This window comes from Sorex araneus, chromosome 9 (assembly GCF_027595985.1).
Source record: "Sorex araneus isolate mSorAra2 chromosome 9, mSorAra2.pri, whole genome shotgun sequence".
NCBI classification, from domain to species: Eukaryota; Metazoa; Chordata; class Mammalia; order Eulipotyphla; family Soricidae; genus Sorex; species Sorex araneus.
Genome location: NC_073310.1, coordinates 55,900,635 through 55,915,210, shown reverse-complemented (window position 1 = coordinate 55,915,210; position 14,576 = coordinate 55,900,635). Strand labels below are relative to the sequence as shown.

General features: G+C 40.1%; 1 protein-coding gene across 3 annotated transcripts in view; it reads left to right on the top strand.

The window, feature by feature from the left end:
- The window catches only part of THNSL1 (threonine synthase like 1), a 70,920-nt gene that overhangs the window by 15,613 nt on the left and 40,731 nt on the right, over window positions 1-14,576 (top strand). Inside the window, exon 3 of one of the 3 annotated variants that reach the window (XR_008631379.1) lies at window positions 5,239-7,178. The exons of the other annotated variants lie outside the window; for them this stretch is intronic. The gene's annotated coding sequence lies outside the window, so the exon portion shown is untranslated. Of the gene's footprint in view, window positions 1-5,238; window positions 7,179-14,576 lie in introns of those variants that run through there. 3 annotated transcript variants of the gene reach the window in all.

Genomic DNA, 14,576 nt, shown 5'->3' with positions numbered 1-14,576 from the left:
TCCAGTAGCTTAGCAGCCAAACCCACAAACTGCCCCCGGTGTCTAGTAATTCCATCAACAGCCAAGATCTAGAGACTATAAACAAAGCTCCTGGAAGCGCACGGCCATGACCTCTTATAGCCTAGTTCTCCCTCTCGAAGAACCTGGCAAGCTACTGAGAGTTTTCTGCCCCTATAGGAGAGCCTGGCAAGCTCCCTGTGGCACAGTCGCATGCCAAATACAATAACAATGATGGATCTCCTTCTCCTGACCCTGAAAGAGCCTCTAATGCGGCACCATTGGGAAGGACGAGTAAAAAGAGGTTTCTAAAATCTCAGGGCTAGGACAAATGTAGATGTTACTGGGCCTGCTCAAGCAAATTGACGATCAACGGGATGATAGTTGTAGTGATAGTTATATCTCGGTGACACAGATTGAGCTTCTGTTGGGGGTCAGATCTAACAGGGATTAAATGGGCAGTTGTGAGAGGGGAGGATGAGAAATGTTTGCATATCTAACAGCCAGACTGGACGTTTGCTTAACCAGTATTGAAGTGCATATTTGGATGCCTGTTGTTGGCTGTTTTGCTTTTGTTTCACAGAAAGGGCATCACCCTTGTTTTCCAGTGGAAGTTGTACCCAGTAATACCAAAGAGGATTCTCACAGCCTGGTTTTGCAAGGTTCTCTGACCAATGGGAAGTGTTGAGCAGGTTATTAGTACCGATGTGTCCACAGTGAACTGCACTTATGCCAAGTAGTCCCTCCCTCTCCCTTTCTGTCTATCTTTCTCTTTCTCTCTCCCTCTTTCCCTCCCTCACTTTCTTTACTTCCACCCCTTCCCTCCTTCCCCTTTCCTTCCATCCTTTTTCTCCCTCCCCTTCCTTCTCTCCCTCCCCTTCCTTCTCTCCCTCCCTTTTCTTCCCTCCCTCCCCTTCCTTCCTTCCTTCCTTCCTTCCTTCCTTCCTTCCTTCCTTCCTTCCTTCCTCTTCCTTCCTTCCTTCCTTCCTTCCTTCCTTCCTCTTCCCTCCTTCCTTCCTTCCCTCTTTTCCTTCCTTCCTTCCTTCCTTCCTTCCTTCCTTCCTTCCTTCCTTCCTTCCTTCCTTCCTTCCTTCCTTCCTTCCTTCCTTCCTTCCTTCCTTCCTTTCTTTCTTTCTTTCTTTCTTTCTTTCTTTCTTTCTTTCTTTCTTTCTTTCTTTCTTTCTTTCTTTCTTTCTTTCTCCTCTCTTTCTCCTTTCTTCCCTCTTTCTTTTTCTTTCCCTCCTTTCTTCTTTTCCTTCATTCCTTCTCTCCTTCCCCTCTCCCCCTTCCGTCCCTTCCCCCCTCCTCCCTCCCTCCCTCCCTCCCTCCCTCCCTCCCTCCCTCCCTCTCCCTTCCTTCCTTCCTTCCTTCCTTCCTTCCTTCCTTCCTTCCTTCCTTCCTTCCTTCCTTCCTTCCTTCCTTCCTTCCTTTCTTTCTTTCTTTCTTTCTTTCTTTCTTTCTTTCTTTCTTTCTTTCTTTCTTTCTTTCATTCTTCCTTCCCTTACTTCCTCATTGTAGAGGCCCAACCAAGAGCATAGTAGGAGGGCACTGCCTTGCTCACAAATGACCCAGTTTCAATCTTTGGCATTCCATATACCTCTCCAGCACCTCTAGGAGTGATCATTGAGTGCAGAGTCAGGATTAAGCCCTGAGCACTGCTGCATGTTGTCACCAACTTTGCAACTTACCCAAAAGGAAAAGAAACCCTTTCTGAAAAAGATTCTTAATTATAGGGGTCAGAGAGATAGCTCAAAGGCTAGTGCTCATGCTTTGCTTGTGGGAGGTCTGGGTTTGATTCCCTGTACTGCGTGTTTGCCAATAATGCTCTGATCTCAAGAGCATTTACTAGGAGAAACTCCTGTGCATTGAGCCCAGTAGCCCCCCAAAGACTTCAGAACAAACCAAAAATAGAAAAAACGGTGGAGAGAAGAAGGGAGAGGGACAGGAGACGAGGGGAGGGAAGAGGAGGGGAGAGGAAAAAGTCATTAAGATTCTTGGGTGGGGATGTAGTTCAGTAGTAGAGCACTTGCCTTGTATGTGTGAGGACCCAAGTTCAATCCCAGCACCACACACACAACACACACACACACACACACACACACACGCATGCACGCACTCACACACATATTTTCATTGGAGGCTTTGAGATATGGCCTAGAGATATTGTGCTTCCCTTGCCTATATGAGGCCTGGATTTGAGTCTTGGCATCGAAAAAGATGTTTTTAACTCGAATTTTATCTATCTATCTATCTATCTATCTATCTATCTATCTATCTATCTATCTATCTATCTATCTATCTATTGACCTATCCATCCACCCCCCTTCCCTTTCCTCTGTTGCTATTGTGGCACTGAGGTCCCAGACAGTGTAAGTTTGGGGACCATGCTTAGTGAATGCAAACAGCCTTGGGGACCAGACTCATGGCCTCAGGCTTGCAAGGTGGTCACTTTCAGCCACCGATCATCGCCCCCCCCCCCCCCCCCCGTCCCATGAGCTGTGGTTCCAAAGACAAGATCCTATCTAGGAAGCAGCTGTGGTGTTAGAAGCATATATCATCCACCCTAAGATGAATGTTTTTCATATTTGAATGCATCTGAAATCAGGTTGCCTTAGAACAAATGCGTGTCCTAGTGCCTATTAAGTGGTGGCTGTGATGTTTCAATATGCTCACATGAGGGCCGGAGAAATAAAACAGGTTTTAGTGGCTTCCTTTGTATGCGGTTGGCCCAGTTCTATCCCTGGCATATGGTTCCCTGTGCACCACAAGGAGTGACTCCTGAGTATAGGAGTAGCCCTTGAGCACACCCAGATGTAGCCAAGGGCCCCCACCCTACCCCAAATGTGTGTGATCAATTTGGGCAAACTTACTTATTGTCTTTTGATATGAGTTTTATCCATCCATTGTTGGATCTACTTATGTTGAGCATAACTGCCAATGAGAAGGTCTGATGAACTATACTAATTCACAAGATTCCTAATACTAATATTATACTATTTTATTAATATTCATGCTTGAAGAGTATTTGTATATACAGAAAGGTATACAAACAGAGTGGCAATTGATATTTGTTATAAGTAGAAGGAAGAGGTTGCCATTAAGAGAACAATTAGAGGGATGGAAAGAGTATAACAGTTAGGGCTTTTGACATGCATGTGGCCAACCCGAGTTTGATCGCCAGCACCACATATGGTCCTCCAAGTTCTGTCAGGAGCACAGAGACAGGAGTAAACCCTGAGATGTGGCCCCAAAACAAACAAACAAACAAGAATATGTGAAAAAATTCTTCATCTTAAATTGATGTTACAACAATTTTGCAGTTTTACTTGACAGTTGGAGGCATTTCACTCTCCGAAGAAATATACATTTTTGGGGAGGATCACATGACTGTCTCCTGAGGTTTTTGTGTTGTGGTCTGCCAGAGAGCAGCCTGTTCAACACCCTTTTATTTAGTAGGTTGATGTACTAACCAATGATATTCAGCCACATAGGCAGAATATGCAAATTAACTTAGCCAACGGAAACAGTGTCAAAGTCAGTTAAAGTAACAGTAACAGTAACAGAAAACGACCTTTACATCCAGGCCTAGCTAGGCCTGAGATTATCGGATGTTGTATACCAACATTTGAAAAGAATTTTTCTAAGAAATCTAAAATAAATATTCTACGTGAGGGTCAAAGATAGCACAGAGGGGTAGGTGTTTACCTTGCAAGTGACCCACTCCGGTCCCTTCCCTGGTACCACATATGGTTACCTGGGAGTCACCATGTGTATCCTGGGCACAATTCTCTCCACAAAATTCTAGATGTTAAAAATTCACAATTTTATTAGTGTCTTCCAAGTTACTAAAACAATACATCTTATTACGGTGCCATCTTAGATTTACTGGGACATTGATATCCAATGAGATTTAATGTGATAAAGAAAATAAGCAAAATATTATTCTAAGAACATGCAATGGAAAATCAGGGACTTCATATGTTGGAGGGCAAAAAAGGTCACATTATATAAGAATTCAGAAAAATATGGGCTACCAAATATAATAATTTTATATTATAGTTGTCTTAAACACTTTAACAATGTAAACTTAAAAGACTCTAAAAGAATCTAGCAAAATACATAGTTTAAGAATTTATTCTTTTGGGGGCTGGAGCAATAGCACAGCGGGTAGGGTGTTTGTCTTGCATGCAGCCGACCCGGGTTCGATTCCCAGCATCCCATATGGTCCCCTGAGCACCACCAGGGGTAATTCCTGGGTGAGAGCCAGGAATAACCCCTGTGCATTGCCGGGTGTGACCCAAAAAACCAACAACAACAAAAAGAATTTATTCTTTTATGTAGAACTGAACTTAGGAAGGGCAGGGTGGTAGGGGTAGAGGGTGGAGGCAGGAGGGAACTTTGGAAGAAGCTGTGGTGTTGGAGTGTTGAACACAAAAACCTTTATCATGAAGAGCCTTGCAAATCACAGTGCTTCAAATAAAAAATGTGCTTTTTAAAAAGTAGACTTTATGTATTAAACATTTATAATAAAATAGCGACTGCATGCTCACTATAAATTAATTCTATTAGTATAAAATATCTGAGTTCTAAAACATCCTACATGCCATGTGTTGAATCAACATTAGGTTTTACTTAAGAATATTTAAGCTTATGAGATAATACCAGAAACATATACCAGACTGATAATAGAATAATGTGTTTTTCATAATGAGGACTAGTGAAGGCCCTGTTCTTATTTTTTTGCTCTTTGAAAATTTCTCATTGTACTTTAATTAAAAAATACATATATATATATATATATATATATATAAAGGTCAGTGGAGTGTCATACATGCTTAAGGCCCAACATCCACATACTCACACTCTTATACATACTCATATGCACTCAAACACACACACACACATTCACATACACTCACACACACACAGCATAAAGGTCATTTCTCCTCAACTTGATAGGCTAATACTGAAGTGACTGGAGAAGTTGCCAACAAAATCTCGACACATATCTCAGTTAATTTTTTTATTGTCTAAAATGTACTTAGTAGAAAGGATCTTTGAGGCTTACTGTTGTGTTTTAATTCCTCAAAGGGTGTATCAAAGTGATGTTTTTCATGCTTTGATTGTATTACAAAAGAACCACCACAGCTTAATGACAGAGTAAGACAGTAATCCAAATTCTAACAGAATGTTATAATTTGAGGCCTAACTCACCAATCTCACTGTTTCTACCACATACAGCCTCTAAGACACTTGGGTTACTTCTGGACATCATCTTACTATGTGGGTGGCAGCTGCCTGTCATCTCAATAATTCTGAAGAAAGGCCAAGGAATTTATTTGAAAGTGTTTTGTCCAGATGAAACCATGTGTGGTCTCCAGGGTGCTCCGGGCCCTGAACCAGAGCCTGCTGGCCATGTAGAACCATAAGGGATGATCCAGGAGAAAATTCTGCCAATGAAGACAGAAAAAAACCCACAAAAAACCAGACCTGGAATATCCAAAGCAGCGTGGCTCATGCGTGGGAATTGCACAAGATAATGAGATTTTGAGGCCTCCTGATCTCAGGAAGGTCAGGGAGTAGAAAGGAAAGTAGACAGCTGCTGGAATCCTCTGTTTTGTTGTTTTTTCCTGCTTAAAATAAACTTTGGGTGGTCAACTGTCTTGATAAACTCTGTTGGTGAGTAAGGGATCAGATGCACGTGCTAGCAAAGGCTGGTTCTGATGCCCAGCTGGGTGGTTTGTTCGCAACATGACAGGAGTAGAATCCTGAGAGAGAGAGTGAGGACTTGACAGCTTTATGCACCTTGAGAGGTTCAAGTCCCTCTTAGACATCACTGAACTGGGTGGCACATGATAGAAAAGATTCTTGGGCGTGTGGGATGTTGTGGATTCCTGCTAGTTCATGGCAAAATGTTTGATAAAATTGCCTTCTACCATCATAGAGGAGAAGCCACCTGCTTATATACTCTCCCTGAGGGAACTTAGAAAATTTTGGAAGATTTTGGAAATATTGTGATGGGTTGACTGTTCCTAGCTGCTTCAAGGGAAATGATGTAAAAGAATTCAGCTAAGGTCTGTGAGAGGGGTTAAGGGAGGTACTCTTTGAATGCAGCCTTCAAGCTCAAGCTAATATATTCAGCCTTTTGGTACTGGAAAAAAACCCGTCAAAATTGAAGAAAAACACACAACATAGGAAACATGCAAATGCAAATCAACTCCATTGGTAAGAAGATGAGAGCAGGTCTCAGATGGCTTCAACAAACCCACATCAGAACATTCAACATGAGGTGCTAAGGACGAGACAAGGTCCCATACTCATGGCCTCTCAACTAGCCAGAATGAACACACTAGCCCAACTCCAGTCAATAGAGCCATGGCTTTTTTGATGGAACCCAGAGTACCGATGCTATGTGGCTGGTGAAGAAGGATGAGGCAATTCAAAAAGCTATTCCTAAAGGAATACTTATCATACATGCTGCCTCTTGGCAAACACCTAAAGATTGCTACAGCCTGTGTCACGTATCGATCAAATTGTAGTAGTCCTCCTATGGGGACATATGTTATATTTGTGATGCTGTAGATACACACACCTGAATAAAACATTCCTTGGAAAGGGACACTAGAAGCTGATTCCTCAGGTGACTCCTGGAAAGGGAGATTTGGTGGCTCTAGAAAAGAGGCATAAAGGAGACTTACTACTCACTTCCCACCTTTGGGTTAATTACGAATTTTGGATCACTCGTATGTGTATGTGACTTATTTTCACACAGAGAAGAAAATAAAAAATATTTCAGGACCCAAGAGATAGCACAGAGGTAAAAAGCACTTGCCTTGCACACAACTGACCTCAACATGGCACATGGTTTGTTCCTCAACATGGCACATGGGTTGTTCCTCAACATGGCATATGGTCTCCCAAGCACTTCCAGGAGTGATCACTGAGTACAAAGTCAGAACCAAGCCCTGAGAATCTACAGGTGTGGCTCAACTGCCCCCCTCCCCCAAAAAACCTCAAATAAACATTGTTTCATAAAATTTCAAGTGCATATATTTTTATATCTAGTTAATAGCTCCTGGGATTGCCTGCAAAAATAATCAAATGTGTGAAATGATGTACATTTAAAGTCATTCACTGGAGCATTGCTTTAAATAACAGATATTGGAAACACTGTCAGTGGAAAAAGTTAAATGCCCATCAAGTGAAAGTTGGTGAAATATATCATATACTTTCAAACAATTTCATGCCATATGTTCACAAAAAGAAAAGAAGCACATTATGCAAAATGAGTTCCACAATATTACTGAAAGTCTTCCTTTGTACTAACACTCAAATGATTTTTTTGAAAAGAGAGAGCAATTTATATTTTTGTACCTGTGCAGACATACTCATTTGCTTTTATAAAATATTTATGAAAAGTGAAATAAAAATACATGATGTTGGTTGTCACAGCAAAGGAGATCACGTTGGCAGAGGTTTGGAGATAGGACAGACACATTTATTCCCAAAGAATTCCACAGATGTTTTCTACATTAGTAGCATCATTTAGATAAGCATATGTCCTTGGCTCATAAACAGCACTCACTTGAGTGTCTGATTAAGGCTGTTTTAAAAGCACACATCACACATAAAATTTCATTTCCTGTAATAGGCATGATTCTTCAAAATAAAAAAGCTAACCCTAAAGACCATATCTGTACACATAATTAAAGCAATTAACATGTACATGTCTTTTTTACACATGTCATGTGAGAGAGTATGTTTAGGTTTTCAGAGATAATTCATATTAGCATAGTGGGTTGCTAATTTCAGTTCTTTCTCATCAAGCACATTATGTGTGAAAACAAATTACTGCCACCTCTGACCTCACTCAACAATTTTTTTAATCAGGAAGACAAGATTTTTGGGGGGTGGCCATAGATACTGTTCTGGGAATATCAAGATTGTGCAATGTCCTGAATGTTTCTTTATAATTGGAACCACTCTCCCTAGATAAAAGGACATAGTCTATTTATTTTAACATTTTATCTTCCCATACTTCTCCCTGTTCCTTCTTCTTGTCTCCCATTCTCCCCTTTCTTTCTTCCAACACCTGTTTCCAGGAGATACCATCTATTTCACATTCTTCAGAGTTAAAAACATACAATAGATAAGAATTTCAAGTGACTACTATTAAGAAGCTTTTTAAAATAAAAGGTAGAACACTGGTCCCACTGCCACCACCATGTAAGCTAATCTACAAGATTTGTTCCAGAAACTTATAAATCTCAAAAAGAGGTCAACTAGCTGCAAAAATTTCTCAGATACCCAGAGCTGGCTGAGATCTCCTGGATGATCTTGGAAGGCGGCGGGGTTAACTCTGCCCTAACAAAGCCAGGGAAGCCACTCTCACAGTCCAAAACTGCCACCATGTCTCCAGCCAGACTTAAAAATTCTGGATTTTCTGGACATCTCCAAACTCTACAACACTGACATCCCATTAGACGCACACTCATATGAATGGGATGTGATGTTGAAGCCAACAAATCTCAACTAACAAAAACATTAACACAGAAAGCTTAACTTGCAAAAACAACTTTGTAAACCCTCAGACAAGGATTAATGTCCCCATGGTGAGATTCAAGAATATTCACAAATTTCCTTTTACAGAAATACTTTTGATCATCTTGTTAGCCATTTAGTCATAACAAGCAATATTAAGTAAATTACTGTGGGCCTGCTACAGGGGCAGGCTTGAGAGGTGGTTGGGAAAATTAAGACAATAGTAGAGGGTGGTGGTGGTGGTGGTGGGATTGGTGTTGGAATATTGAAATGCCTATAACAAATCATTTTGAACAACTTTGTAGACCACAGAGTTTAAATAAAGTGTGTGTGGGGGGAAAGATAGAACACTTGTGTCAGTTTTTATGTTCTTAGCAGTCCTTGCAGCCTGTCAAATGGGTGGAGAGAGCTGGTGCAAGTCATCAACTCTGAGTCTTCTAAAACTTTTCTACACACCGGTTGATTTGGAGACCAAACTTTTGTTTAAACTAAATTGATGAGAGTTTTACAGTGATGAAATTGGAGGAAGAGTTGGACAAAACTGAGTTCAGTTTCTTTGTTTTATCAGACAGAGACTAAAGTTGAACAACTAAATGATTTTCCAAAGGCCACCAAGCTCAGTGTCAGAATCACACCTGTTGATGGATATTCTTCACCAAAGCCTCAATCAACATGGAGAAACAAACCCTCCAGAAAAATTACCTTGCTCTTCTTTTGTCTCTCATACTTGCAGTAACCAGTGTTTATGAATAAATCATTGTGTTGCCAGGAACTTGAAATAAGAGAAATTAGATTTTTCTCTTAGAAGTTATTTATATTAAACAGCAATGGTCCTCTTAATTACTGAAACTGTTGAAAAGTGTCCCTTAGTGTGAGTGGACAAATTATATTAGTGGGATTTGTATTAATAGCACCTTAAGTCACATGCTAATGTTGTGACATTGGCCCACAACATTCACTTATCTAGAGAGATAAAAGACTTCAACATAAGAGCTTGGTCTGCAAATATAAACCAGGAGGAGGCCAACCAATCTAGAAAGTGAACTACATACTGCTGAGAGCAGCAGAGAGGAAGGGCTGACCTGAGAGCCAGGAACTTTATTCCCATGATTAAGGTTCTACCTTAGGCACAGGCTGATCCTTCGAATTTTCTTGTCTTCCTGCTCTCCTTCTGACTCCTTAGGCCTCTATCATGTACTTCCATTTTCCTCCTTACCTGAGTCCTATGTAGTAGAGTTGCCTGGAATCTTCTGTTGGTTTTTTACTCAATTCTTAATCTGTATCTAATTTCTGGTGATGAATTTACAGATTTATTGCTCAACTGAGATCTCTTTTCTGACTCAGATATCTATTTATATCATCAATTTTCTAAATTTTCAGTGAGTGAGTTTGAAGCGGTGGGCCAGGTGGTTTGATTGCTTAGGCTGCTGCTATGACTTGGCTTCATTCCCGCTGAGCACCCCAGAAGCCTTCACCCACCCATGCCCACACTCTAAGTCTGGCCGCACCTGCCTCCACCTTGTTGTAGCCACCTGGCCCCAGTAAGTTTTGTACCTCACCTTGTGAACTGCATCTGGAATTGAGTTGAAGGCTAAAAAAATTTAGGGATTCTTAGACGCACTGTGATGGACTTCCCTGGATTAGATGAGCAGAATGATGCCAAAATTCTCTGGAAAACCACAAAATGGCTGTGTGGCAAGAAGGGGAACATCCTGACTCTGCTGATATCCTAAAGCAATGCTTAGTGCCAGGGAATAGTGGGCCCGTCTAACTCAGACATTCATCCATCTCCTTTCACCTGTGGATCATCATCCAATTTCCATACCAGTCCACAGAGTGACTGTAATAACCAGGGCAAGAATAATCAATGATCCCTTGTATAGTCCTGTACCCATCCATGTTGAAGATCTGCTCTAGATGACCTGAAATCAGAATTGACTAGAATGTTCGAAAACTGGACTTGGACTCTGGTGAGACAATCTCAGCTCTATAATGCTTCTGAGCTGAAGTGCATTGAAGGAAGTTGGAAAGATGAGAAAGTCCTGACAGAATACATTGCTTCAAGACCTCCTGAGGAACTGACGGCCACAAGGCAAATCTATGACAAAGAGTATAGCTCAAGTCTGGTGGTTGCTGATGGGTGACATTTTAAGGCAGAGTATGTGGGTGCTTTGTCTTTGGATCACTAGAGACCTTGGTGGTGGAGTTATAAAGCTCAGATTGAACGAGATGTTTCAGGCTGGAGAACTGAAAAGAAGGCCGATGAGGAAAAGTTTATCACCATCTTAAGAACATGAAGTGTTTCTCACTTGAGAAAGGACCAATACATGAGCAGATCCAGATTTTAAATTATGAAAACCAATGAACAAATTTCCAGAGGTATCTCTGGTAATTTGAAGCAACTATGATATAGCAGTTCCACCTCAGTATATAGTCAGAAAAGAATAGAAAGTATTACTTTGAAGAAAGATTTGGATATCCATTTAACATGACAGCATTTTTAGCAACAGCTAATATTGAAAACAACACAGGCATCTATTGATTCATCTATTGATGAATGCATGAATAGACAGACCAAAAGAGGTATATCCACACAATGGAATATTTTTTAGACTAAAAAAAAAGTAAAATTAATTTCATCAGCCACCATCCAGATTGCATGTCCTTCTCTCTTGGAAGAGAGCATAACATGACACTTGCCATAACCATGCTGCCTGACGCTGCGCCAAGCTGTTTCACTTGGGGCAACCTGGAGAGGGGCTGGTGAGAACCCTCCACACCCCAAAGTACCCAGTCCCGGCAGACAGAGGCCTCCAGAACTCAACTGCCGCTATGCTCATGGCTGCTCTACACACGCTCGGGCCAAGCCTCACCTGTGAGTGAACCTATTCCTCGACAACTCAGCCCTCACACCACCCATACTCCAAGAGTATAGCACCACATTTGATGGGGTTCAAAGTAGGAGGCAATCAATCTTAGAGGGAATTTTTTAAAAATACACACACATATAAAAGCACACAAGGCTCAACATTTAACAACATGTTAGTGATCTCGTATAGAAGGGCTTAACGACCCGTGGGTGAAATACAACAATCTTCACACTCTTTCCTCTAAGGATAGTTTTTTGTAGCATTTTCAGTGGTTTTTCATAACAAACAATACAAAATATATTATTTTGGTTCTGCTTTGGGACAGGGATTGGGGGTTGGTATGGAAACATCTGAAATATGGCAGTGGGAAGGTGTAATGGTGGTGGAATTGGTGTCTGAATATTAAATGAAATCAAACATTATGAACTACTTTATAAAATAAAAACATTTAAAAAAAGAAAATTCTAACATATGATACAACATAGATGAATCTTGAGAACACTATTCTAAGTGACTTCATTATTAAAAAAAGACATATACTGATAAACCTATGCATATGTACTATTTAAATATTCAAAATCATAGAGATAGAAAGTTGAGATAGTTGCTAATAACTTTCAAAAGTTCTTGGTTCATCGTATAGAATCTGTTTTACAAGATAAAAGTAGTTATAGAAATGGATGGCAGTGACGGTGATACACTATTAAGAATGTACTTAATACCATTAAACTGTACATTTAAACATGGCTCAGAGAGTAAATTTTATGGTTATAGCTATTTCATTACAATTAAAAATTGGGGAAGTGAATGCTTCAGGTGTCAACGCAGCCCACATGCATTTTATTTTACTAGCATCAAGCCTTGAGGTCCTATGAACAGTGAATTTCTGGTGACAAAGATGAGGTCAGATCTTGGGTCACACTGATTCTAATAAATACCACCCTTGAGACTGTGGGAACCTCATAGTCCATTCCCTAGTGTTTCTTGGGATTGTTGCTGATTTAAGTTTCTTTCTTTTGGATGATATGTGCTGAGAAACTTAGGAAGTCTTGCCAAACTTTTTGCAAATTATTACAAATTACCAAATATAGTTGATATCACCTGTGTATAAAACAAAGTCTGGCTAATTTCAGGCTAGAACTCCTAAATATTCCAATTAGATTCCTTCTCGCAACTGAGCTTTATAGACTTGAAATTTTATTGACATGATGCTAATGTATCATTGCACCAACTGGACCAAAGTTCTATAGAATTGAAGGTTCTTCATGGCACATTCAAAAAATAAATTTGTCTCTCTGCATGCCAGGGTCTATGCTGTTCTACATATATTATTTTATTCCCATCATAATTCTTTAAGGTTATGGGTTATCGATTTTATCTTGCAGAGAAGGACAATAGGGTTAAGTTTCATAGCATAGATGTGGCTCAGCATTCCTGGGCTTGTGTGTTAATGTGAGTCTCCCCATTTTTAGCACCTGAGCTCCCCAGAACATGAAATTCAATTGGCTCTTCTCCACATGATCATGAATTATACTGGTTGGTGCAGCAACAACCAGATTGTTGAGTAACTAAAATCTCTATCCTGTGAGTCTGATTTTCATCATCATAATAAATGCCAGTGAGTCATTTCATGGAGGAAATTTCCTCCTACATTCTGGGTTCTTCTTGGGCTAGAAGAATAATCAAATGAGTATGAGACATTTGTAGAAGAGAAAACACAAAAATTTTATTATGTACATACAAGGAATCTAAATAGAATTAGTTTGTAAAGACAGTGAGGCAATGACCTATGGAATGAGTTATGAGCATAGAACTTCAAGTAAATAGGATGGGACTTAGACGAGGAAAGGGTGACTCATATGACAAAGAATAGATAGATGCTTTGTAATCAGATGTTTGCCCTGCCATGGAAATTTGTTATTCAATAAAAAACGTTATTTCTGGGAATAACTCTTGTTCTGCGCAAGACAAAACCCACTTTCCAATTTTCATTCTTTTAGATAAAGGATTGGTAAAGGTTTTCATGATACTTCAACTGACCTCAGCTTGAAAGAAACTGAAGGCAGGAGTAGTTTATCTTATAGAAGCAAGCCTACTCTTTAGTCCTTAGAGGTTTTCAGGGGCTAGGCATATGGCTCAAGTGGTAGAATATAAGCCATGTGTGATGAGAAAACAAGATGTAAAAATGTAAAAAGTGAGTTTTTAAAAAAATTTCACATAGCATTTTCTTTAATAAAACTAAGCTTTTAGACCCCTGAAATTTTGTGTCCGTGAAAAGCTCAAATTATTTCTGTTATCTACAAAATAAAGTCTGTATACCTTGCTCTGGTATTTTGTATTCATAAATTTTATTAAATTTCACGAATTAAAAATTTCATAAATGTAGTTTTTTTTCATTGAATCACCATGAGGAAAGTTAGAAAGCTTTTAGGCTTAAGTCTCAGTTACACAATGCTCAAACACTCATCCCTTCACCAGTGCACATATTCCACCACCAAGAACCACAGTAAACCTCCCCCCTCCCTCCATCCCCCTAGCTTCCCACCCCACCTGTGTAGCTGATAAATTTCACTTTACTTTCTCTTTACTTTGATTACATTCAATATTTCAACAAAAAACTCACTATATAAATGTAGTTTTTAAAGGAAATTGTTTAGACATTTAGATGTCTAAAAATTGTTTAGACATATACATATTTTGAGTTAAAACCACTTACTCCAAAAGTGTAACAATTTGTATTTTTTTTTCTTTTTGGGTCACACCCAGCAATGCTCAGAGATTGCAAATCAACCCTGGGTCGGCCACATGCAAGGCAAACGCCCTACCTGCTCCAGCCCCCACAATTTGTAATCTTTTTTTTTTTTTGCTTTTTTGGGTCACACCCAGCGATGCACAGGGGTCACTCCTGGCTCATGCACTCAGGAATTACTCCTGGTGGTGCTCGGGGGACCATATGGGATGCTGGGATTCGAACCCGGGTCGGCCGCGTGCAAGGCAAACGCCCTACCCGCTGTGCTATCACTCCAGCCCCCCACAATTTGTAATCTTAACAGAAATTTCATAATTTACTTAGAAAGGCCCATAAAACTGCTTTAATGACATAAATATGGTAAAATATGAAAGGAGTGGAAAAAAGCACCTAGAGTAACAAAGATTCTTCTTTTGATT